The sequence below is a fragment of the Podarcis gaigeae genome (assembly GCF_964106915.1).
Source record: "Podarcis gaigeae genome assembly, chromosome: 14".
NCBI lineage: Eukaryota > Metazoa > Chordata > Lepidosauria > Squamata > Lacertidae > Podarcis > Podarcis gaigeae.
In genome coordinates this window covers 3533427-3556628 of record NC_139690.1, presented here as the reverse complement: position 1 = coordinate 3556628, position 23202 = coordinate 3533427, and the positions used below count along the sequence as shown (strand labels likewise).

The following is a 23202-nucleotide window of genomic DNA, read 5'->3' as shown; positions in this document are numbered from 1 at the left end:
CTCCCTGGGGCTGGAGGCAGGTGACTGGGCGGCGGCGGCGCGTCTCCTCCCCTCGGGCGCAGCCTCCCGGGTCGCCCCCGCCGGCCTGCCTGCCTGCCTGCCTTCGCGGCCGAGCCCAGCAGCAGCAGCAGCAGCAGCAGCAGGAGGAGGCGGCAGCTGCAGCCGCCCGGCGGGGGAGGCGAGCGCGGGGCCCCGAGCGGAGGGCGGAGGGCGGGGGGGGGGGTCTCCTTCGCGGCCGCCGCTCCCTTCCTCTCCTCCTCCTCCTCGCTCGCCTCGCCTTTATTGGAGAGAGAGAGAGAGTCAGGGCAGCGGAGAGAGAAGCCGGGCGGGTTTGCGAGGGGAAGAAGGCAGTGTCTGCATTGCAGAAGCTCCGTCTCTCTCTCTCTCTCTCTCTCTCTCTCTCTCTCTCTCTCTCTCTCTCTTCTCCCCCCCCCCCCCGCCGCCCGCCTCTCGCAGCTGCTCGGAAATGCCTTCCTGAGCCGGGATGCTGGAGCTTGGCTCGAGGAGGAGCAGGTAAGGGAAAAGAGCCAGACTCTGCTGGACCCTGCTTGGTTTTTCAGCAAGCAAATAAATGGCTGATGTAGCAAGGTGTGTGTTTGGGGGGGGGGGTTATCTCGTAGGTTGCTGGACTGATCATGGCTCCCCAGCATTTGAGAACACCCTCCGTATAGTGGAGGTGACGGGGGGGGGGGGGACTGGCAAAGAAAGGCTGCTAGGCCGTCCTGCTGCTAGTTGCCCGCACAACCGTTGCACTTGTTTGTGGGTCCCCATCCACATATGCACCTGGGTTGTATACTGTTCTCTTCCTCTGCCTCCCTCTGCTGCCTGCAAAAGACGACCTGGCAAGGATCAGAGTGAATAAGCATCTGACAGTTATGAACAGGGGAGCAGAGTGCAATGAGCTATCGTGTGCCTGTCGAACGTGATGCATCTGCAACAGCAGCTAAGAGGGAAACTGGGTTTTTGGTTTTGTGTGCATGTGTGCTTTGGCATGATTAGGATTTCTTTGAAAGTGCCACTGGATCACTGCAGAAATGTCACACCTGTAGATGTTTCTATGGAGACCCTCCTGAAGCCGAAGGTTGGGGGGGCAGCCTGTGCCGTAGCTTCCCACCACATGCCATAGTAACGCCACAAGAGGATATGTGCCTTCACGGAAAAGGAATATGGTTCTATTTGCTGCAGAAATGGTACTGGGCTCTTTGGTCTTCAGTGGTACTCTGGCAACAGAGTGTGGGAAAAGATGTTGTCACTTGACCCTTCAGATTTGGCCAGGGCCGATGATGTCATCTGGTAACAAACTCTTGTGTCTTCATCAGCCTCTTCTTTCTCCCCCTCCCCCACAACAGTGCAGTAATTAGCAACACTTAACCTGGGCCTGTGGCATACAATTAAATGCAAATAGCCAATAAATTAGAACAAAATTAATATATCTCTTTAAAAAGGTATTTCAGAATGCTTAAATTATGGAATGGATATTTGGAATGGTCTGGGTAGTCCTGCATGAAACAACTGAAGACATGATTGGTTTTAACCAGCTAGCTGTTGACGGAGGCTAGCATTCTTTCACCCAAGCAATATGAAAAAAGTAGGTCCGTTCTATATGAGAACTCAATTCTTTTTCTCCCTCTTGACCCTTGTGAGATGCTTCTGGTAGGCCAGTGAATATAGTTGTTTGGCTTTTTTCCTGGAGGATATGAATTGGGTCCTGGCTCATTACTGGGTGTCAAGGTGCCTCTCAGGCTCATTCCCCACTCTGTTAAAACAGGGGTATTAGGAAGAGGAACAAGAAATCTTATTATTCTTGAGTCTAAAAATATAGCAGACGAGAAAAAATGTTACTTGCTCTTTTGATTTTTAAAATTATTTTCAGTGCAAATTGATCATATTGTTCCTTAATATTTTTTTAGTAATGAGATCAGAATTTGACCTCCACGTGCATAAGTATTTTGCACTGTAATGGAAGTACAGTGGTACCTTGGGTTAAGTACTTGATTCGTTCCGAAGGTCCGTTCTTAACCTGAAACTGTTCTTAACCTGAAGCACCACTTTAGCTCATGGGGCCTCCTGCTGCCGCCATGCTGCCGGAGCACGATTTCTGAAGCAAAGTTCTTAACCCGAGGTACTATTTCTGGGTTAGCGGAGGCTGTAACCTGAAGCGTATGTAACCTGAAGCGTATGTAACCTGAGGTACCACTGTATGTATCTCTAAGTGTAATATGTGTCTTTCTGTTTTGTCTTGTTCTTCATTTGCAGTGCTGTCTATTCATGTCATGCACATCATGCCTATAATCCTGTACCTGCTTACTTCAGAGTAAGCTCCATTAAACTCATTGAGACTTGCTTCTGAGTAAAGGTGTAGGAGTGCTTTATGATTGTACTTCTGCTGTCTGTTTATGTCGGACAATATTCATGTATCTGTCCTATAGCTAGGATATTTGGGCCAAGAAGGAGATACACTGAGTTGCAATGGAGGCATTTAATTCAGTCTGTCAGAAGGCTTTTATATGTTACAGGTATTTGTTTTAAGGAGCATGTACATCCCATTGAATTCGGTGGTGCTTACTCTGAGGTAGATTGTCAGATTGCAGCCTAAGAAAATAAGTTGAGGGGAAATCTGTATTTTATCATTTGTATTTGTTTTCGTTAGATCAATAGGACTGATTCTCACCAGCATGTTTGGGTGTCAGACAGAAGGAAGTTGTATCTTCATTTTTCAGTCTGGTGGTATGAAATAAACTTTCAAACTGTGGTAGAGATAAACATTTTCTCAGATATTACATTAATAATTTTGTTTTTGTTTTAAATGACACATTTTCAGTTATTGATATGGCTTTAATGGTCTGCAGTGATGATTGTTATGAAGCAAGCAGAGTCCATTAGAAATTACAGTTGTATTTCATAGAAAGTATAGTCTCATAACACCCCCTCTTAGCTCTTTGTGTCTCTGTTTATAACATTTAAGCTTTCATATGGAAGGAAGGAGTCTGGAGCTGTGGCCAGTGTTAGAAACTCAAATATATAAGGTAACTGCCAAATGGCACCATAAACCTAGGTTACAGTTGCCACAGAAGAAGGTGCCATTTCCCCCCACAATGAGCCTTATTGTTATAATTATTATTTTTCATTTCATTTCTATATCAACACATTAAAAATCAAATAAAACAATCCCAAATAAAACAAATTCAAGCTTCAAGGAAAATATTTCAGATGCTTCTCTAAGTGACATTTAGCTTTCCCCATATTTATTTATCTACTTAATTTATAGAGCTGTCCCATAGCAGAAGCCAGTGTGGTTAGAGTGTTGGACTAGGACCTGGGAGATGAGGGTTCAAATCTCCACTCAGTCATGAAGCTCACTGGGCCAGTCACAACTTCTTAACCTACCTCACAGGGTCGTTGTAGAGATTAACTGAGGAGGGAAGAGAACCATGTATTCCTTGGAGGAAAAGGTGGGATATAAATAAGCTCTTCTGCTTACCTGCTTAAGAAAGAAGAGGGGCCAGCCAGGTGGAGATGTCCATTGCCAACCTGGCATCCAGGTATCTCCAGGTTGCAGTTGGACCCACAGCAGTTGCAAAACGTGCCCAGCTAATTGTGAACACTGGCTGGCACTCTCCAACACATCCTTGGGAGGTTTGAATAGGTGAGAGCATTCCTTTACATACCGTATTTTTTGCTCTATAAGACTCACTTTTTCCCTTCTAAAAAGTAAGGGGAAATGTGTGTGCGTCTTATGGAGCGAATGCAGGCTGTGCAGCTATCCCAGAAGCCAGAACAACAAGAGGGATTGCTGCTTTCATTGCACAGTGATCCCGCTTGCTGTTCTGGCTTCTGAGATTCAGAATTTTTTTTTTCTTGTTTTCCTCCTCCAAAAACTAGGTGCGTCTTGTGGACTGGTGCGTCTTATAGAGCGAAAAATACGGTATGCCCTTTCATTATGTAGTAATGGAAAGATCGCTCTTCCAGTCCCTCTTCAGCCAGACCTGAGTGGATAAATTATAGTATAAGAAAGCTGGGCTTACTTTCCACTCCAGCCATAAATATTCCATCCCTAGTGCTTTTCTGAATGGTGAAATTGGAGCAATAATGACCTCACAGGCTTTTTTCTATTTGGAGGCTGATCCTAAGACTGAAGTACCTCACCAGACTCCTGTGTAAGCTTAGCAGTCATGGGATAAACGGAGAAGCAGAGTGTAGAACTCAATGGAAAGTTCTCCCAATGGAGAAATGTTGAAAATGGAATCCTTCAAAGATTGATATTGGGCCCTATGGTTTTTAACCTGTGCATAAATGACCTAGAGTTAGGGTAAGCAGCAAGATAACCAAGCTTGCTACTGCTACAAGATTGTTCAGAGTGTTTAATGCAAAAAGGGATTGTGTAGAGGCCCAGCAGTAAAATGGCAAATGAAATTCAGTGTAAGCAAATGTAAAGTGATGCACATTGGGATGCCCATGGCGAATGAAGAGGAACAGGAGCTTGAGGTCATAATGGATAGCTCAATCATGAAGTTGACCCAGCTCTGAATTCCCTCTTAGGCATAATTAGGAAAGCAGTATATTCCTTTTCTTATCACAATCCTGTTATACAGCCACATTTCAAATACAGAACATAGTTCTGGTTACCTCACCTCATAAAGGATATTGTAGAGCTGGAAAAGTTTCTGAAGAGGGTAACAAGAATTATCATGGGCTGGGAGCAACTCTCCTATGGGGATATGCGATAACATTTGGTTTAGAGAACAGGGAAGTAAAAGGAGACATAAAGGAGGGGCATAAGATTATTTCTGGTGTGGAGAAATGGATATAGAGAAGTTTTTCTCTTTCTCTCATCACACTAGAACACAGGGCCATCCAAAGAAGAAGAAAATAAAGTACTTCTTCACACAGTACATAGTTTGTGTAATTTGCTGCCATGTGATTTAGTGATGGTCACCAACTTGGATGGCTTTAGGCAAATTAATGATCAAGGTCTCTTGCAAATGCCATCTTCTCAGGAGGTCCCTTGTGCACAATATAGGAATCAAGTCTTTGGTGCTCTATAACCTCCCCTTTGGAGTTCCCTCCTGTTAAATATTAGATAGGTGCTGCCTTCGTTGTCTCTTCAGCACCTGCTGAAGGCCTTCCTCTTTCAACAAGCCTTATACAGTGGTACCTCTGGTTACGTACTTAATTCCTTCCGGAGGTCCGTTCTTAACCTGAAGCACCACTTTAGCTAATGGGGCCTCCTGCTGCCGCCGCCGTGTGATTTCTGTTCTCATCCTGAAGCAAAGTTCTTAACCCGAGGTAATATTTCTGGGTTAGTGGAGTCTGTAATCTGAAGCGTATGTAACCTGAAGTATATGTAACCCGAGGTACCACTGTAATGGGAGATCTTTTCCAGTATGCATCTGTATTGGAATTGTTTTTAGTTTATTTAAGATGTTTTGTTTTGCTGCTTGTGTGTTTGCTACTTTGGAATCCTTTTGGGGGGAAGAGTGGGATATAAATTTAATACATAGAATAAATAATCAAATAATAAATACGGCTATCAAGAACTACAATCAAGGGAAGTATTAGTACTGCTCCATTCCTCCTTGGTCAGACCACAGTTTAAGAAGAATATGGACAAGAAGAATATAGACAAGTTGGAACGTGTGCAGAGGAGGGTGACCAAGAGGATCAAGGGTCTGGAAACCAAGCCTTCTGAGGAGCACTTGAAGGAACGGGGTATGTTTAGCCTGGAAAAAAGGAGACTGAGAGGAGATACAATAGCCATCCTTATCTGAAGGGCTGCCACATGGAAGAGGGAACAAGCTTGTCTTCTGCTTCAAGTTATAAGACAGGAGATTCTGACCAAACATCAGAAAGAACTTTCTGACAGTAAGAGCTGTTCGACAGTGGAATGGACCCCCTTGGGAGTTTGTGCGCTCTCCTTGGAGGTTTTAAAGTAAAGTTTGGATGGCCCTGTGTCATGGAGGCTTTAGCTGAGATTCCTGCACTGGGGTCCCTTGCAACTCTACCGTTCTATGATTCTACTAGCTATGCTGAATATGTTCTCTCTCCACTATTGGAGGTCGTATGCCTCTGTATACCAGTTGTATACTCAAGTAGGACTCACAAGCGGGCAGAATGCCACGGCATCCTACTCATAAGCTTCCAATAGGTATCTGGTTGGTCAGGGCTCTTCCTAGGTTCTCACTCACAGTTATGGTAGCACATCACAAAATATGTGTAGTTGTAGATGGTTTATCCAGTGCAAATGTTTAGTGATGGAGTTGCAAGTATATAGTATAAGAATTTTTAAAAATACGTTATATTGTGTGTAATAACCTTATTGTACTTTTAGGCCTGCGGTTCAATCTGCATCTGAATGGTGCTGGATGGGGGAATTTTTAATTTTTCAATCTTACTGAATTCCCCACTTTAATAAGAATTTGCTTTACTGTGTTGCCTTAAGTAAAATGAATTAATGCTTTAAAACGAAAAATCAGTGGTTTTAAAATTCATTCTTCAAAAGAGCTGGTAGAAAGCAGCGAAAGCAGCAATCTGTATTTTATTAAGGAGGAAGATTGGAACTTGGTCAGTGAATCTTTCATAATTTAAGGCTGCGGCTTCCCTTCTTCTTTTCAATTTTTAAAAGACTTTTTAGATTGAGATATTGGTCATGTCATATTGAACCACAGCTTAATTAAACTCTGTTTCAATTTGAACAAGACCATGCTTTGCTTCCATTTCAGCCCACCGAGAAGGAAATCAGAGACTGGCTTGCTGAGTGTGAAGCAGCATTCATGGTTTGTCTGCTAACAAACCACAGTGTTAATTCAAGGATTGTTGGAAGACAAGCAAGTAAGGAATGTTGGTTTGCATGCTGCTGTAGCTCCTGGCACACTGATGAAAAGAGTGGGCGAGGAGCAAAGTGCACTTTTACTTTATTTTATTTGTTTGCTGTCCTTAAAATGAGTCAAGGACAATGAACATCAATCATATACAAAAATATACAAAATGTTTTATACAATACAGTAAACTAAAATTATATAAAACAAAACAAAACAGCACCTTTAAGAATTTTAATTGATCATTTAAAACAAATATTTGTAAGTTGCTGATGAAGAGCCATCCACTTATTTATCAGATTGTGGCAGCCTGAGCAAATAACAATGTTTTCAGTTGGTGTATGAAACTTAACTATGTGTGGGACAGATACACTTCTAAATGTGGATCCTTCCAGAGTTGGGACCCTAAAACAGATAAAGCTTTTCTATACATCCCTTCAACCCCAGACTTGGTGGGGAATGCAAGCAGTGCCCCCACCCCCTTAGGTTTTGAATTGGTTGGTAGTGGAGGAGGTGCTCCTGCAGATATTGGGGCACCAAGCTGTATATCATTTTGCAAACCACCGTTGACACTTATATCAAGCCTAGTAGCATACAGGCAGCCATTGCAGAACTTTGTAAGGTGAGCCTACCTCATTGAACCAGTTCATAACTTGGCAGCCACATTCTGTCATAGTTGCTGGTTCTGGACCATTTTCAAGTGTAGCTCCATGTGGAGCACATTGCAATAATCCAAACATGAGGTCACTGAAGTATGGATTTCAGCTAGCAGGATCTCCCAGTCCAGGAATGGGCCTACCTAGTGAAAGGCTCTACCTGCCACCTAGACCTCCGATGACGACTCTTGATCAGTGCCCACAAACTCCAGGGGGAGTGCTGCTCCACTCAAACAGAGCATCTTACCAATTATCAGCATTTTCTGCTTTTATCTTTGCACTTTAGAATGCCTTTCCCTCTGCCATATGTGAAATATTATCAGTTGTTTGCTTCAGAGGTCTTGTAATACTGTATCTTTTTGTGCAGTTTCCCTGATTCCTAGGATTATCACTAGAATTCTGTTTTTATGATATTTTACTGTGTTTATGTTGATTTGTATTGTTTGAACACTGCTTGGAAATGTTTAAATCAGTAGCTTAAAAATAAAAGGGTAAAGGTAAAGGATCCCTGACAGTTAAGTCCTGTTGCAAACGGAGCCAGCGTTTGTCCACAGACATTTTTCCCGGGTCATGTGGCCAGCATGCCTAAGTCGCTTCTGGCGAATCAGAGCAGCGCACGGAAACGCCGTTTACCTTCCCTCCAGAGAGATACCTATTTATCTACTTGCACTTTGAAGTGCTTTCGAACTGCTAGGTTGGCAGGAGCAGAGACTGAGCAACGGGACCTTACCCCGTCATTGCGGGGATTCGAACCGCCGACCTTCCGATCGGCAAGTCCAAGCCGCACAGTGGTTTAGACCACAGCACCCCCCATGTCCCTTAGTTTAAAAATAGATTTAAGTAAATAAATTTTAGCAGAGCAGGGATGAGGAACCTGTGGTCGTGCAGATGTTAGTTGGCAAACCCTAGAACCCTTAGATTGCTAAGATCTCAAGAAATGTCTTTTTATTTAGAAGCCTCTTGTGCTGTATTAGCAAACCTTTTGGGGCAGGGATCTTGTCTTTTTCTTTTTTTGTTTATGCAACTTTATAAAGCACCATTTACCTGGTTATGCTGTTTAAACAGTAAAAGTGTCATTTAATCTTTTTTTAAAATGTAGCGTACAAAATAGTGTAGGGCAAGTTGCTGAAAGGAAATGGTGTTAGTTGAAAGTGATTTGGAATGGATTGTACCAAAGTTCTTAAAGAAAGCAGCATTGCCTCATGGAGCTCTCTCTAGACACCTTGGGAAAGCTATTCTGTTGCTTCATTCAAGGGAAAGAGAGAGGGCACATTTTGCTACAGGGAGTCTGCCTAACTAATGTGCATCTCATTTAACTGTAGTACCTCATAGTTCCTTCCTTCATAAGGGAGGCCTTTGGGAAATGACTGTACTTACTGAGGTCCGCAATTCTTCCTGCTTAAAGTGTTTTGTGTTCATTTTAACTTTCAGTTGTAGTGAATGCCTTTCATTGCTCTGTTCTGTGATGAAAATTGTCTATAGGATGGAATTTTGAAAAATACGTTCCCATTTGTTAGTGTTTGGGGAACTCTACTCATTTCCTTTCCTGCAGTATCTGTCTCCAGGGGCCATCAGAATATTGGAGTTAGAAAATGCAGTCACCGCGGGATGTGTGTGTGTGTTGTTAATTAAATAGTTGATATTACAACTGGAAGGAAATAAAGAGTGATTGTAACATAACTGGTCAAAGCAGACAAAAGGAAAACTCCAGGTACAGAGGAGAAGTAGTAGCAGAAACAGCTTGTCCAACACCTGCTCCTTTTCACCCAATCCTAGGGTGAGTCTATATGATCATTGCCAGTGGAGAAAGCATGTCACAAGTTGAGAATTTTCTAATTATCTCATAGTTGTTTGTTTTAATGAATATGCCCCACCCATGTGATGAAAATAATTGTGATGATTTACATTGAGACTTTATCTGTCCCCGATGAGATGAATTTGCGTATTGGATTTACAGTACAATTGCAATTTACGCACATGTGATTTCAACTTTATATGGATGAAATCTGTCCGGTTGAAATCACACAAATTAAATGCACAGAAAGCTTAAAAGCTCCTTTTGCTCAGGGTTCTTTTAACACAGAAAGAGCTTTTAAGTTCTCAGGTTTGCTTCTGAGGATCTTGGCGGGTTTGGCGAGATCTCTTAGGGACATGGATGGCACTGTGAGATCTGCCTTCCTTAGGGAGCAAGGTCCGCTCAGCACACGGCTCCAGAAAGGTAAGGATGATTCCAAGGTTTCAGTATACATGTTTTTGCGTATACGGACCATCCCCGAGTTGTAACCCCTGCACAAGACACAATGGTACTGTATTTGGTTTTTAGTGTATATGTGCGTGCTTTTAGAATGCAATGCATTTCAACATTCTTCTCTGAATGGAAATGCAGAATAAAAATATGATTGAAAAATAAGAGTGTTTTTTTTAAAAAACCTATTTTTTGTTATTGTTTATCTTCAGCTCTAGATAATCCCCATCCTGATCAAGAACACATGGGTCAGATGGCCATGTTTTTCAAAATTATAGCTTAGTAATTCAACTTCCCTGAAAAATGAAAAGGCCCTGTTAATGTTAATGTTCCTGTAAGACCTATTGCAGTCGTTAAGAGTCGTCAACAGGCTCATCACAGCTATCTGCCAATCACCCATTCCCACCACCCTTCTGAGTAATACCCCTCCCCACCTTCTCACTATATAGAAGGGTCTGGAAACTTCTGTTTCAGTGTATCTGAAGAAGTGTGCATGCACACGAAAGCTCATACCAAGAACTGACTTAGTTGGTCTTTAAGGTGCTACTGGAAGGATTTTTTTTTTGTTTTGACTATGGCAGACCAACACGGCTACCTATCTGTACCTGTTAATGTTAGTTTACCTGGGATAGGTTATAAGTGTTCCTTAGGAACTTTGATTTATTTCAGAAGGTGAATAATATTGCAAAACCCTGAGAATTTAAGCAGATTTAAAAATCACATCTTCTGTTTTATGTGTTTCAGTTTTAATTCTTAAGGGAGACTTCTCTGAACCTTCCACTTAAATGTTAAGGGCCAAACTAACTAGTTGAAGGCTGCAATCCTATACACTTTTACCTGGAATAGGATTGCACTGCAAGTAATGTTAGAAACTGAGATATAAAAGCTAGGTGCCAAATGGCATCTTAAACCTAGGTTTCAGTTGCCACAATGATATGGCTAGGCATATATATTTTTTACTCAATTAGAAAAGCAAATGAAGAAAAGGTGTGGGATTTAGCTGAAGATGGAATAAACGCTGTGCACAAAAGACAAGTTATTTTAGAACAAAGAAGCAATCAAGTGGAAAAGCAGTCCAGAAGAGATGTGACTGCAGTTTCATTCTAGCAAAAGTAAAAACCAAGCCTCTTTTACTTAATTAGAGCAGGATGTTTTCAAAAACCTGTATTTTTATAAATTTGTGAACAACTTTGCATAGAGAATTTGTTTGGGTTGGGTTGGGGTTTTTTTTTTGCAATTTGTGGTATTTGGAGGGTTGAAACCAGCCATACCAAAACAGGTTATACAGTGGAACTTAAATTTAGGCATGTATAGGGCAGTAACACCCAGTGAACTCCATGGCTGAGTGAGGATTTGAACCCAGGTCTCCCAGGTCATAGACCTACAAACACTCTAACCACTACACCACACTGGCTCTCACTGAGGTGAACCTTTTTTCTTCTACATTTTGTAGAGTTGCAGCTTCTCTGATAGGTGGAGCTGTCAGTGAGGGACACTGTCTCACTGTGTCCACTCATGTCCACATGATTATTTGCAAAATGCGAATGTTTTTGTTTCTGTAAAGCAAGGCCCTTCCCTGTAAATCAGTGGTGGCCAAACTCAGCCCTCCAGATGTTTTGGGACTACAATTCCCATCATCCCTGACCACTGGTTCTGTTAGCTAGGGATGATGGGAGTTGTAGTCTCAAAACATCTGGAGGGCCGAGTTAGGCCACCACTGCTGTAAATGGTACAGGAGCACTCCTGCAAATCTTTTTAAAAGAAGGGTAATGCTCCACCATTTCAAAATCCTTGGTTTCTTTGAAGGTTTGCCCCCACCCCAAATTACCATTGCAGCTGTAGTGTGTTAACTCCATAAGTGTGGATGGGAGGAAATCTTTGGGAAATATTTGCACGTTGTTGTTGTTTTTTTAAAGCGACCCTTTTATATTGATAACTAGGATTTAGCATGAAAACCCTCATAGGTGGTTGATACAAACCCTAACATATGATTTCTTCTGACATAAAAAAAATGGAGTTTCCTTAAGAAGAGGCACTTCTTTATTTCATTTTTCACTTCCAGTAAAGAAATGCAAGTAATACTGACCACTTGTAATATGAATTATAAAACGTTGATAGATCATCCTGGCATCCCATGCACTTAAAAGATCATACAATTATATCCCCCTTTCTTCTGTTTCTCAAAGATTCAATTTTATAGCATGTGCGCCAGTTTAGATCTTGTTTCCCACACTGCAAAACTATAATTTTCTCTTTGAACAGCCTGATCTCCCCTCCTGCTCCCCCCACCCCACAAGACAGAAGCAATCCATTCCCTTGCAAACTACCTGCACAGATTGCTCTTTAAGTGGAGAGCTGAAAAGCAGGGTGCTCCCTGCCCCCTCCCCTCCTGCAAGAGAGAAGCAATCCATTTAGCTCTTCCCAGTTTGCAAACCATTTGTTTGCAAATTGTACAACAGCGGAAAAGTTCCCTCTTCAGCAAATCAACAGGAGAGAGCCTGTGGAAAGGGAGCCTTTGGCTCTCCTGCCCAGCCAGAGGAGATCTCTATTGCAAACCATGTGACTGGAAATCTCAATTTGGTCTCAAGAGGGCGGTTCTGAGTCATGACTGGCAACTGAGTCATGACTGGCAGAGAAAAAAAATGAGAGGCACAAATACAAGATGGGGGACACCTGGCTTGAGAGCAGTACATGTGAAAAGGATCTAGGAGTCTTGGTTGACCACAAACTTGACATGAGCCAACAGTGTGACGCGGCAGCTAAAAAAGCCAATGCAATTCTGGGCTGCATCAATAGGAGTATAGCATCTAGATCAAGGGAAGTAATAGTGCCACTGTACTCTGCTCTGGTCAGACCTCACCTGGAGTACTGTGTCCAGTTCTGGGCACCATAGTTCAAGAAGGACACTGACAAACTGGAACGTGTCCAGAGGAGGGCAACCAAAATGGTCAAAGGCCTGGAAACGATGCCTTATGAGGAACGGCGAAGGGAGCTGGGCATGTTTAGCCTGGAGAAGAGGAGGTTAAGGGGTTATATGATAGCCATGTTCAAATATATAAAAGGATGTCACATAGAGGAGGGAGAAAGGTTGTTTTCTGCTGCTCCAGAGAAGCGGACACGGAGCAATGGATCCAAACTACAAGAAAGAAGATTCCACCTAAACATTAGGAAGAACTTCCTGACAGTAAGAGCTGTTTGACAGTGGAATTTACTGCCAAGGAGTGTGGTGGAGTCTCCTTCTTTGGAGGTCTTTAAGCAGAGGCTTGACAACCATATGTCAGGAGTGCTCTGATGGGGTTTCCTGCTTGGCAGGGGGTTGGACTCGATGGCCCTTGTGGTCTCTTCCAACTCTATGATTCTATGATTCTAACTGGTTCATTTTGGCGACTGGTTAATTTTGAATGCTGACTGCAAGACACAAAGATGCAGACCTACAATAAAATGTTGCAAGTGTATCCCCAGCCTATAACAGCCAATCCAGGGTGGAGTTTTTAAATCTCATGTTATGAACCCCAGACCTTAATGCTAATCACCAGGCTACCTTCAAGGTGCTAGGGGGTCAAGGAGGTTGGTTCATCCTTTCTTCCTCCTTTTCATCATACAGTTGATGCTTTAGAAATCCCATGGCTTAGCTGCCCTTAGTCTTTCTTAGGCACACACTCCCTTACCAACTTCTAGTTTATTTAGACCCAATTTTTTCCTTCCATGTGGTAGAAGTGAGAGCTGCACATAGAAAACAAGAGAGGAATCTAGGGTATAGAAGCCTATCCTGATAAGGATGCACTGCAGTATTGGGGATACACTGTACTATTTTATTCTTTTGATGAAGGGTAGTATATAAATTAAATTAATAATAATAATTTTTGTGGTGAGGCTTTACTTGTTTATTTTTTAAAAGCAGTCTTTTTGTTATACACGCAGGCTTAGGTCGAGAAACAGCGGAGTCCACCTCTGGGGGTGAAGTCAAATTGCTGCGTTAGCAACCCCCAAGTGACCTCCCCAGCATCCAGGCCTGGGTGGTGTGTATGGCGGTGCTGGGCTGCCCAGAGGACAAGGGTCCTCCCTGCTGTGGTCCGTAGGAAAGCAGAGCTAGATGTTTGGCACTAGCTGTGCAGGAGTGCCCGGAAGGCGGCATGCAGGGCGCCACCCAACCCCCTTAGGGATTGGATTTGTGTTGAGCTATTTTTTCTCCCAAAGATATCCCACAAAGCAGTGGGTGTTTTGGATAATAGTTTTTCTTTTCCTAGATGGGCTACTTTCCCAGGGCGACGAGCCGCATCTGCCCTCACTTTGCTCTATAGCACATGCAGCAGGGCTGAGCAATGTCTGGCTTTCAACATTGTGATATATCACCAGTTAAACCAGGCATAGGCAAACTCGGCCCCCCAGATGTTTAGGGACTACAATGCCCATCATCCCTAGCTAACAGGACCACCTGGAGGGCTGAGTTTGCCTATGCCCGAATTAAGCATTGCAATATACCAGTGTATCATGATAGAAATATGTAGAGGTAAACAGGGTAATATCCTGGCTATTTAGGGGTCTAAAACCAAAACATTTTTTCTTACCTTTAACATGCTGCTGCAACTATTACAGTGGTACCTCGAGTTACAAACGCCGCAGGTTACAAACGCTTCAGGTTACAAACTCTGCTAACCTGGAAGAGTTACCTCGAGTTGAGAACTTTGCCCCAGGATGAGAACAGAAATGGTGTGCTGGCGGTGCAGCGGCAGGAAGAGGCCCCATTAGTGAAAGCACGCCTCTAGTTTCAGGTTAAGAACGGACCTCCGGAATGAATTAAGTTCATAACTAGAGATACCACTGTATTTTATAGTACAGAGCAACAGGGGTGGCAGGAATCATGGGAGAAGTGATGACCGGATCCGCATTTTCCACCAGATCATGATTTTTTGTGTAGCACACACGTACATAGTGACTCAGGATGTATCGCCATGTTGAATATTATGAAACTGTTACCACGGTTTGGATTTCAAACAGATTTGGACGATGTATTGATACAACGCCCAGCCCTAATGTGCAGAAACTGCCTTCTTGACCTACTCTTGGGCTCATCCAGTCCTTCCAGTGGAGCCTGTCTTCACATGCAAGGGAAGTTCCTAACTCACAGAGGGTTTGAGTCCCATCAGCTGCCCACACCTGGTTTAACTGGCCAATCAAAGCCATTCCTGGGATTGTGGCCACTGTTGCAGGCTGGCAGTGCAGGGTGGGGATCAAAGCTGGGCAAACGACCCCAGAAGGAGCCCACCAGAGGTGCTACCCCTCCCCCAACACCCCATATACCCCTTGTTGAGCAACAACAGCTCTAGCAACTTTGTTGTTGTTGAACATAAAGTTGTTATACCACTGATTTAAAAAAATACAAGTGTTCATGATTTACTCAGATTTGTTCATTTTTAAATAATTGAACACAAAAGTCTTTCCTAGGTTTTTTAAAAATTCAAGTAAAACTAAGTAACGCTTTGAATATCAAACAGTATTTTTGAAGATCAAGGAAGCTATTACTTTAGTCTTAATTTCCGCAAATAAATATAATTACAATAATTTTTTAACCAAAATTTTAATGAATCGTGTAAGGAGGATAAAGAAAAACAGGCATTGAAGACTTTCAGATACAAGTTTTTAAGAATAATTAGTATTTGTCACAGTTTCGTGCAGCTGTTGATTTTTTGATCGGACACCTAAACTGTTGTAGTTGTGAGAACTGCAACAATCACATGAGAGCTGCTTCTGCACATAAATGGTAAACAAATCAATTGGCAATCTCAACTAATGATGTGTGTTGGCCCTTTGAGGCTAGGGCAGGTATTAATTCCCTATATAGCAAATAGTTATGGTTAAGAAGGTCAAGGGAGTGTACAAACACCATGAAGTACTTTTACTAAATCAAATGTATTCAGTTTGCCTTTCTGGTGTGGAAATCCAAACCAGTTAAAATAACTTTAGTTTTAAATACTTTAAAATACTAGCCATACAAATCTGAACAATAATAAATACAAGCGAAAGGGGTATCGTGCCACAAATAATGGTCTCTATTTAGATCTCTGTGTCTCCCTTACAGTTCATGGCTATGTTGTCCAGAGTCTTATTGAGTCTATATTGTTGTGAGTGCAAAGGAAGTTGTGAACCATGTGCATGTTGGACATTGAATATCTTTTGTAAATGAGGGCTATGGGAGTTAGTCAAAAAGTTGCTTCTTCTGGGTGAATGTAGTATGTCTGGGAGAAAAACCGTTTTCACTACAAATGCCCTTTAATAGTAGTGGGTAGGTTTTCACACTGGTGGTGAGTCTGGAAGTTCTTGAGATTCACACTTTCACATCCATCATAATTTTTGATTTTGAGAGTGTGGTGATAAAATACAACTGTGATCTCTTTCTATTAGTGCTGTGAATTAGGGATGCAATGATATGGCGCATCCAGATTTAACAGCTTTGGTCTCCTCTCAATCTTTGCTTTGTTAAATTAGGTCATTGAATATATTGCTTTCTAAATACAAATAGAAGCACCAGAGAGCCTTCAAATGTAGTTAAAATATCTTATAAAAACATTAGACTTCACCCTGATCTGTATTCAGGACTTTGCCCTCCCCCCCCTTCCCCTCCTTCCTTCCTTCCCTTTCCCTTGATCAAAGAGGGCAGGTTTCTTCTGAGCATTTCTCACAGTGATGAATGGCTGGTTCACATAATTTTGTGCTTGTGTACAGTGCCAGCTGACCTTGGGCATGCACACAGATGCATGGGAAGTGAAATGTTATATATGAACTGGACAATCACAGATGTAGATCTGCAGCCATTTCTGTTCTTGCCACAGCCATTCAGTCTCATTAATGTCAGTGGATTGGTGAAATTGATTAGCCCAGCTAGCAATTGTCTTATATCCCAATCTGTGCCACTTTTTATGGAAAACTTCAAAAATAAAACTATTTTCAAAACAAATGATATATTAACACTGCATGTATGTTGACATAATGTCACCTTAAGAACAAAAAAAATTCCTTCCAGTAGCACCTTAAAGACCAACTAAGTCAGTTCTTGGTATGAGCTTTTGTGTGCATGCACACTTCTTCAGATACCTTAAGAACAGAAAAGGAGTTTTGCTGGATAAGACCAGTCTAGCCCATCATTCTGTTCCCTCTGTCCCTGCTCCCCAACGACGAGTATGCTGCTTCTGATCCTGAAAATAACATCTAGCCAACCTGCATAGCAGCCATTGATAGCCTTTTCCCCCATGGGTTAATGTAGTTCCCTTTTAATATAAGCTACTTATTGCCATCACATTTTGTGGTAGGAAATTCCATAATTTAACTGGGGTGGGGTGGTTAAAGTTATTATTTGATATAAAATATGTTAAAAGTATGAGGTCCTTTTTGTGGGATTGTTGCCCTTTATGCCAGAGGAAATGATTTTAAAAGTGAGGGAACATGAAAACTGAGAGTGATGAGCATCAATTCTTTTAGGATCCTTGAAAGCATTTTAAAAACACTGTAATAAAAGCTTAAATGAATTGCTGGGAAAAGTTTGAACAATTATAAGAGGATGCCAGTTTGGTTAACGAACAGAATGAAGGAAGCTGTAAAAGATAAGAGGGCTTCCTTTAAAATTAGGAAGTCATATGAGCAAAATATGAAAGAGCATGAATTTTGGCCAAAAAAAAAAGTAAGTTGAGAATTTGGCAATAAAACAGATTTTGGAGATTTATTACTAAAAAAAGCTACAACAAACAAGAGCAAGAGCGACAGAATCACTTGGAGAGAACTGGAGTTTAGGATACATGGGAGTCATGTCCACTGAACTTTCTAGGCTGCTTTTCAACTTTTCCCTCCCTTTGTGATAGAGCCTTCTGCTCTAGGCTACTGTACCTTGTTAGTGTGACTCTTGGAAGTGGGCGCGATACCCAAAACCTCTCACATGCCCCTCTCATGCCATTAGCTCTTCAGATGAAATTTTGCTCTTTATGCCTGTTTTCAGACGTTGGATATTATTTATGTCTGAGGTCTTTTCTGTAGTGTGTTACTTGGAGATCACTTGCTCATTCTTGATTTCAAAACAACCTTATTTAAAAGGCCTTTGGGGGTTTTGAAGGAATTGCAGCAGTTTTATGAATTTCTGCTACAGTACTTGTTTTATTCTTGGGTGATGTATCGATACATCGCCCTGGACCGGTATGAGGGCCGGAGCCTGGGCGCTGCTTCACCCAGCGCTATATTGTGGCTGAAGCAGCCCCCTCTCCTGAGTCCCTCTGCCACCGGAGGGTGAAGTCGCCACAGCGCTCTGGCCCTCATACCGCAGAGGGAGGAGCACACTGACATGGGGAGGCACTGGAGCCCATGCAGCTTGTTCCTCCCTTCTTTAAACTTTTCCACTGAGGGGCATGCGACTTTAGCGAAGGCCCCACTCCGACTTTTCCGATGAGCTGGAGGCAGGGGGCTTGATCAGCTGAGAAGTGGGCTTCCTTGAACCACCTGCTTCTCAGTCAATCAAGCCCCCCCCCCCCCGCCACTGGCTCATGTGAGGTAAAGTGGGGGCTTTGTTAAACTGCTCCGCTGAGGGGCGTGCGGCTGCCCACACCCTTCAGCAGAGCAGTTTAAAGAAACCGGCCACCTGTGTCACCTGCTTCAGTCCCTTAGCCCGGACAGGCAGACGCTGGAGGAGGAGTCGGAGTCTTTGCCCTGTGCCTTGCGGGGCCGGGCTCCTTCTGTGCGCTGGGCGCTGGAGCAGGCTGCGGATTTGCCTGCCTGGCCTTGACAGGAATAGGCAGAAGCTGCGCACGGTGATGCTAATGGTTTCTTTGGCCGGCAACTGCCTTCTTCCTCCCCGCTTCCTTTCCGACATCTTAATATACAGCCATATCGCGAAGTTTAGCTGGTGGTCTATTATGATGTTGGAAAACAGGTATCAGCCAGCCCTATTCTTAATACTGGAATTTTAATACTATAAGCTATTGAACAACACTATTGTTGTGCATTTTCATTGATTAACAGTTGCATAGATGACCAGTGTGCTGGAGAGATAGGATATACTTTTTAGAAATAAATACATTAATACATTAATAGAGACTAAGTGGGAATGTGATGCAAATTGCCAGATGGAAAGGAAGAGGGGTTGATTGTGTTTCTTATGCATGGTGTTCCCCTTTTTTTGTGTATAACTAGCAGAAAACTGATTTTTAAATTCTGTTGTTAGGACTGCTTTTTGTCTTATTAAGCCAGGCATCCCAACCTGCGGCCCTCCAGATGTTTTGGCCTACAACTCCCATGATCCCTAGCTAACAGGACCAGTGGTCAGGGATTATGGGAATTGTAGTCCAAAGCATCTGGAGGACCGAAGGTTGGGAATGCCTGTATTAAGCTATAAGAGAATGTTGTGGGGTTGAGTTCAGCTCAGTATGTAGAGAGAACACACTGGTTGAAATAGGGTATTAGGATTTGTGTTAAACATTGTTTTTCATACCAACAACATAGCCTTAGTAGGACTTAAAAACAGAATTGTCTGAGCGTTCTTACTGTGCTGGGAAAGATAACTATTCTTCTATATTACTGAAGACTGCATAAAAAGTAAGTACTTCTCTTAAATGCTTCTCTTACAGGAAAGGGCTTTGACATCTTCAGATTCTGTGAGCAGCGTGTGAAAGCAGGCTTGTTCTTGTGCAGATCTCAGATGGATAGCTGTAGTTATTCAGTGACTTTTCCTCCACAATCCATTTCCGTAAGTGATGAACTCAATTATTATAACTTTACTCATTGTGTACCATTGCTAGTATATTAGTGTAACTGACATTTTAAATGCAAATAATAAAATCAAACAAAAGCTGGATCTAGACACATCAAAAAATTGTTTCAGGAAAACGCACTGTAAAGCTTCAAGTGTAGGTGAAAGATGGAACTCCACAGCGCTACCTGGTGTCACAGGGTGGTAATGCAAATAAAACGTTTTTTCTTTACTAATGTAGCTGAGTCCAAAATTTAATATTTGCAGATTGCCAGTAGTATGCACAGAGCTATTTGGGAGCACTAACTGGTTGGCCATTAGCCAACCACTGAAAGAAACTAGCAGTAGTGATAACAGCAATTCGTGCCTTTAGAGATAGGCTTCTGATACTTCATTCCTAACAACCTGTATCAGTAGGGGATATATGTAATGAAGATCACTTTCACCTGTGGTTTGCAAAACTTCCATTGACATATGTATCAAATAAGTGTGCCTCTGTTTACTGCCTGCTCTCTATAATTGTATTTATAAACAGGTTTTGAAAGTGATAGTTTAGCAGGAATCTACTACCACTAACAACTCTTCAGGCTTCCCTACAGTGCCCCACCTTGCACTTTCACAACCACCTCACTCTACAAAGGCCAGCTCTATCAAGGCCAAGATGGAGAAACTGAACACTAATATCCAGGAAAGGCTTGATGCTGGTTCAGCAGTTGTTCACCAGAGATTCCCCTTTGACTTAAAGCTATGAGCAGCGTATAATAAAAGCAGGAATGAATTGTACTGTTCAGAGTATTGCAGGATTATGTTCTCTGTTGGGTTCCTGTGAATTGTAGACTCTTCACTGAACTTGAAAATGTGGCAATTTAGAAGATGAGATTTTGTTAATATTTCCCCCGCCTTTCTTTCTCTCTGGCTTGTAGTTGTATTGAGCTCCTAGAATTTACACTGTGCAGTTGAACGCCATAATTTTCTGGGGTAGGACAGATTCTAGAGAATGGCCCTTAAATGTTCCTTTGTATACATTGATTTTCTTTTGATGACTAAGCATGTGGTGTTCGCTTCTGGTTGTTGTTTTTTTGCCATTCCTGTAAGTGTGTGCTGTTTGATTGATTGTCCAAGACTGCTTTTCCCCTCATGTACTAAAGCAAATTACTATTGATGCAGTATTCCAGAAACTGCTGTGCTCCAGGAGACAATGTAATTCTACAAATGGCTCCACAGTTTGTCTTTAGGTTCAATTTGCTCAGGGACTGTTGTATTTTACTTTTTAAAACTACCTCCACCTTCCTGCTCCTAGATCTGTACTTGTAATTCCGATCCTTTCTGCATATGCTTGGCTAAAGGGAAGAGAAGGCCTTGGCTCATCTATGCATGCCCAATGTCTCAAGTTCAAGCCTCAACACCTCCAGAGAGCTGCTGGTCAGAATAGACAATCCTGAGTTAGTTCAATTGTCCAACTTGGTATAAGGCCGCAGTTTATCTCCTTATGATGAATATAATTTCCCTTGCATATCATTTTCGTTTTTAAAACTCCATAAGATTAATCTGAAATAGTCTTGCTATTATTGGCCAGAATGAAATTAAATGAACTGAAGAGATTGGCTGGCGTGATGCTGATCTGCCCTGTCAATGTATATCTCTTTAAAATTGGCTGCAAGCCATCAGAAATATAATCCCTGATGGGGCTATAGTACATCTTGCCATCAAACTCTGTCACTTCATACTTATCCACAATTACTTCAGTTCTGGGAGAACTTGTATCTTCAAGTCAGTGACACTCCTACAGGCACAGGCCTGACTCCACACTATGCCAATGCCTTCATGGTTGACTTAGAACAATGCTTTCTTGTCTCCTGTCCTCAAAAGCCTCTCCTGTATCTGAAATATGAAAACAGCTTTATCCTCTGAACTCATGAAGAGGAGACACTTGAACAACAGGACTGCAAGAATTTTAGCCACAATGCAAAGTGATCTTGGACCACTCCACACAGTATACTAGCTTTCCAAACACTTGTGTGCAACTACATAATGGACCCACATATAAGCATCATCTTATACAGTGGTACCTCAGGTTACATACACTTTGGGTTACAGACTCCGCTAACCCAGAAATAGTGCTTCAGGTTAAGAACTTTGCTTCAGGATGAGAACAGAAATTGTGCAGTGGCGGCGCGGCGGCAGCGGGAGGCCCGATTAGCTAGAGTGGTCTTCAGGTTAAGAACAGTTTCAGGTTAAGAACGGACCTCCAGAACAAATTAAGTTATTAACCCGAGGTACCACTGTACTACCAGCTAAATTTCATGATGTTGTTGTTGTTTAGTGTATCTGTGTATCTGAAGAAGTGTGCATGCACACGAAAGCTCATACCAAGAACTAACTTAGTTGGTCTTTAAGGTGCTACTGGAAGGAATTTCTTTTGTTTTGTTGTTTAGTCGTTTAGTTGTGTCCGACTCTTCGTGACCCCATGGACCAGAGCATGCCAGGCACTCCTGTCTTCCACTGCCTCCTGCAGTTTGGTCAGACTCATGTTGGTCGCTTTGATAACACTGTCCCACCATCTCGTCCTCTGTCGTCCCGTTCTCCTTGTGCCCTCAATCTTTCCCAACATCAGGGTCCTTTCCAGGGAGTCTTCTCTTCTCATGAGGTGGCCAAAGTATTGGAGCCTCAGCCTCAGGATCTGTCCTTCCATTCCTGTCCTTCCATTCCTGAAGAATGGAGAGGTTTGCTCTTCTTGCAGTCCATGGGACTCTCAAGAGTCTCCTCCAGCACCAGAATTCAAAAGCATCAATTATTTAGCCTTCTTTATGGTCCAGCTCTCACTTCTATACATCATTACTGGGAAGACCATAGCTTTAACTATACGGACCTTTGTTGGCAAGGTGATGTCCCTGCTTTTTAAGATGCTGTCTAGGTTCATGATAGGGTGGTATATGACAATGTCGGAAAGGAGGCGGGGAGGAAGAAGGCAGTTACTGGCTATGGAGATGATTAGTGTCACCATGTGCAGGTTCTGCCTCTTCCTGTTGATGCCGGATGGGCGGCGCTGCTCCGGGCGGAGTGCATCAGCCAAGGTGCCACATGGCTGGGCACTGGAGAGCTGCTGGCCTCTCCAGAACTGCCAGCTGTGGCTTGCCTTAATGATCTCTTGGCTGCCACGGAAGCAGCTACCAGGAGTCACTGTTCAGCCTGTGGACGTGCCACTAGCTGCCCTCCGCTCTGGAGATTCCTCAGGCTGCTGCTGTTTCCATTTGTCTTGGGCAGCCACATGGAAATGCGGTGTTTGTGCCTCCCTTCACTACTCACCTGAACATTTAGGCTTGGGAGGTGCAAGCCGCCATTGCAGGCTGCTGGGCCGGCATTGTGGCATGCCAGGAATTCTCAAAACATTGCCTGATCGGAAATTCTAAATTCACTCTCACCATTTTAAATTTAAACCGGTTTCAGGTGTTGGTGCTGACCTTTAAAGCCCTAAATGGCTTCAGCCCAGTACAGTGGTACCTTGGGTTACAGACGCTTCAGGTTACAGACTCCACTAACCCAGAAATAGTACCTCAGGTTAAGAACTTTGCTTCAGGATGAGAACAGTAATCGTGCTCTGGCAGTGCAGCAGGAGGCCCGATTAGCTGAAGTATTGCTTCAGGTTAAGAACAGTTTCAGGTTAAGAACGGACCTCCGGAACGAATTAAGTACTTAACCCGAGGTACCACTGACACGGACGTGGAGGTCCAGCTCCACGGGCCTTCTGGTGGTTCCCTC

General features: G+C 42.9%; 1 protein-coding gene across 2 annotated transcripts in view; it reads left to right on the top strand.

Annotated features, from left to right (window-relative positions):
* The first annotated feature begins 416 nt into the window (after nt 1-416).
* OTUD7A (OTU deubiquitinase 7A) overlaps nt 417-23202 on the top strand; it is a 120428-nt gene continuing 97642 nt past the window's right edge. For both annotated transcript variants that reach the window (XM_083712176.1, XM_083712175.1), the window contains exons 1-2: nt 417-513; nt 19322-19440. The gene's annotated coding sequence lies outside the window, so the exon portion shown is untranslated. The remainder of the gene's footprint in view (nt 514-19321; nt 19441-23202) is intronic.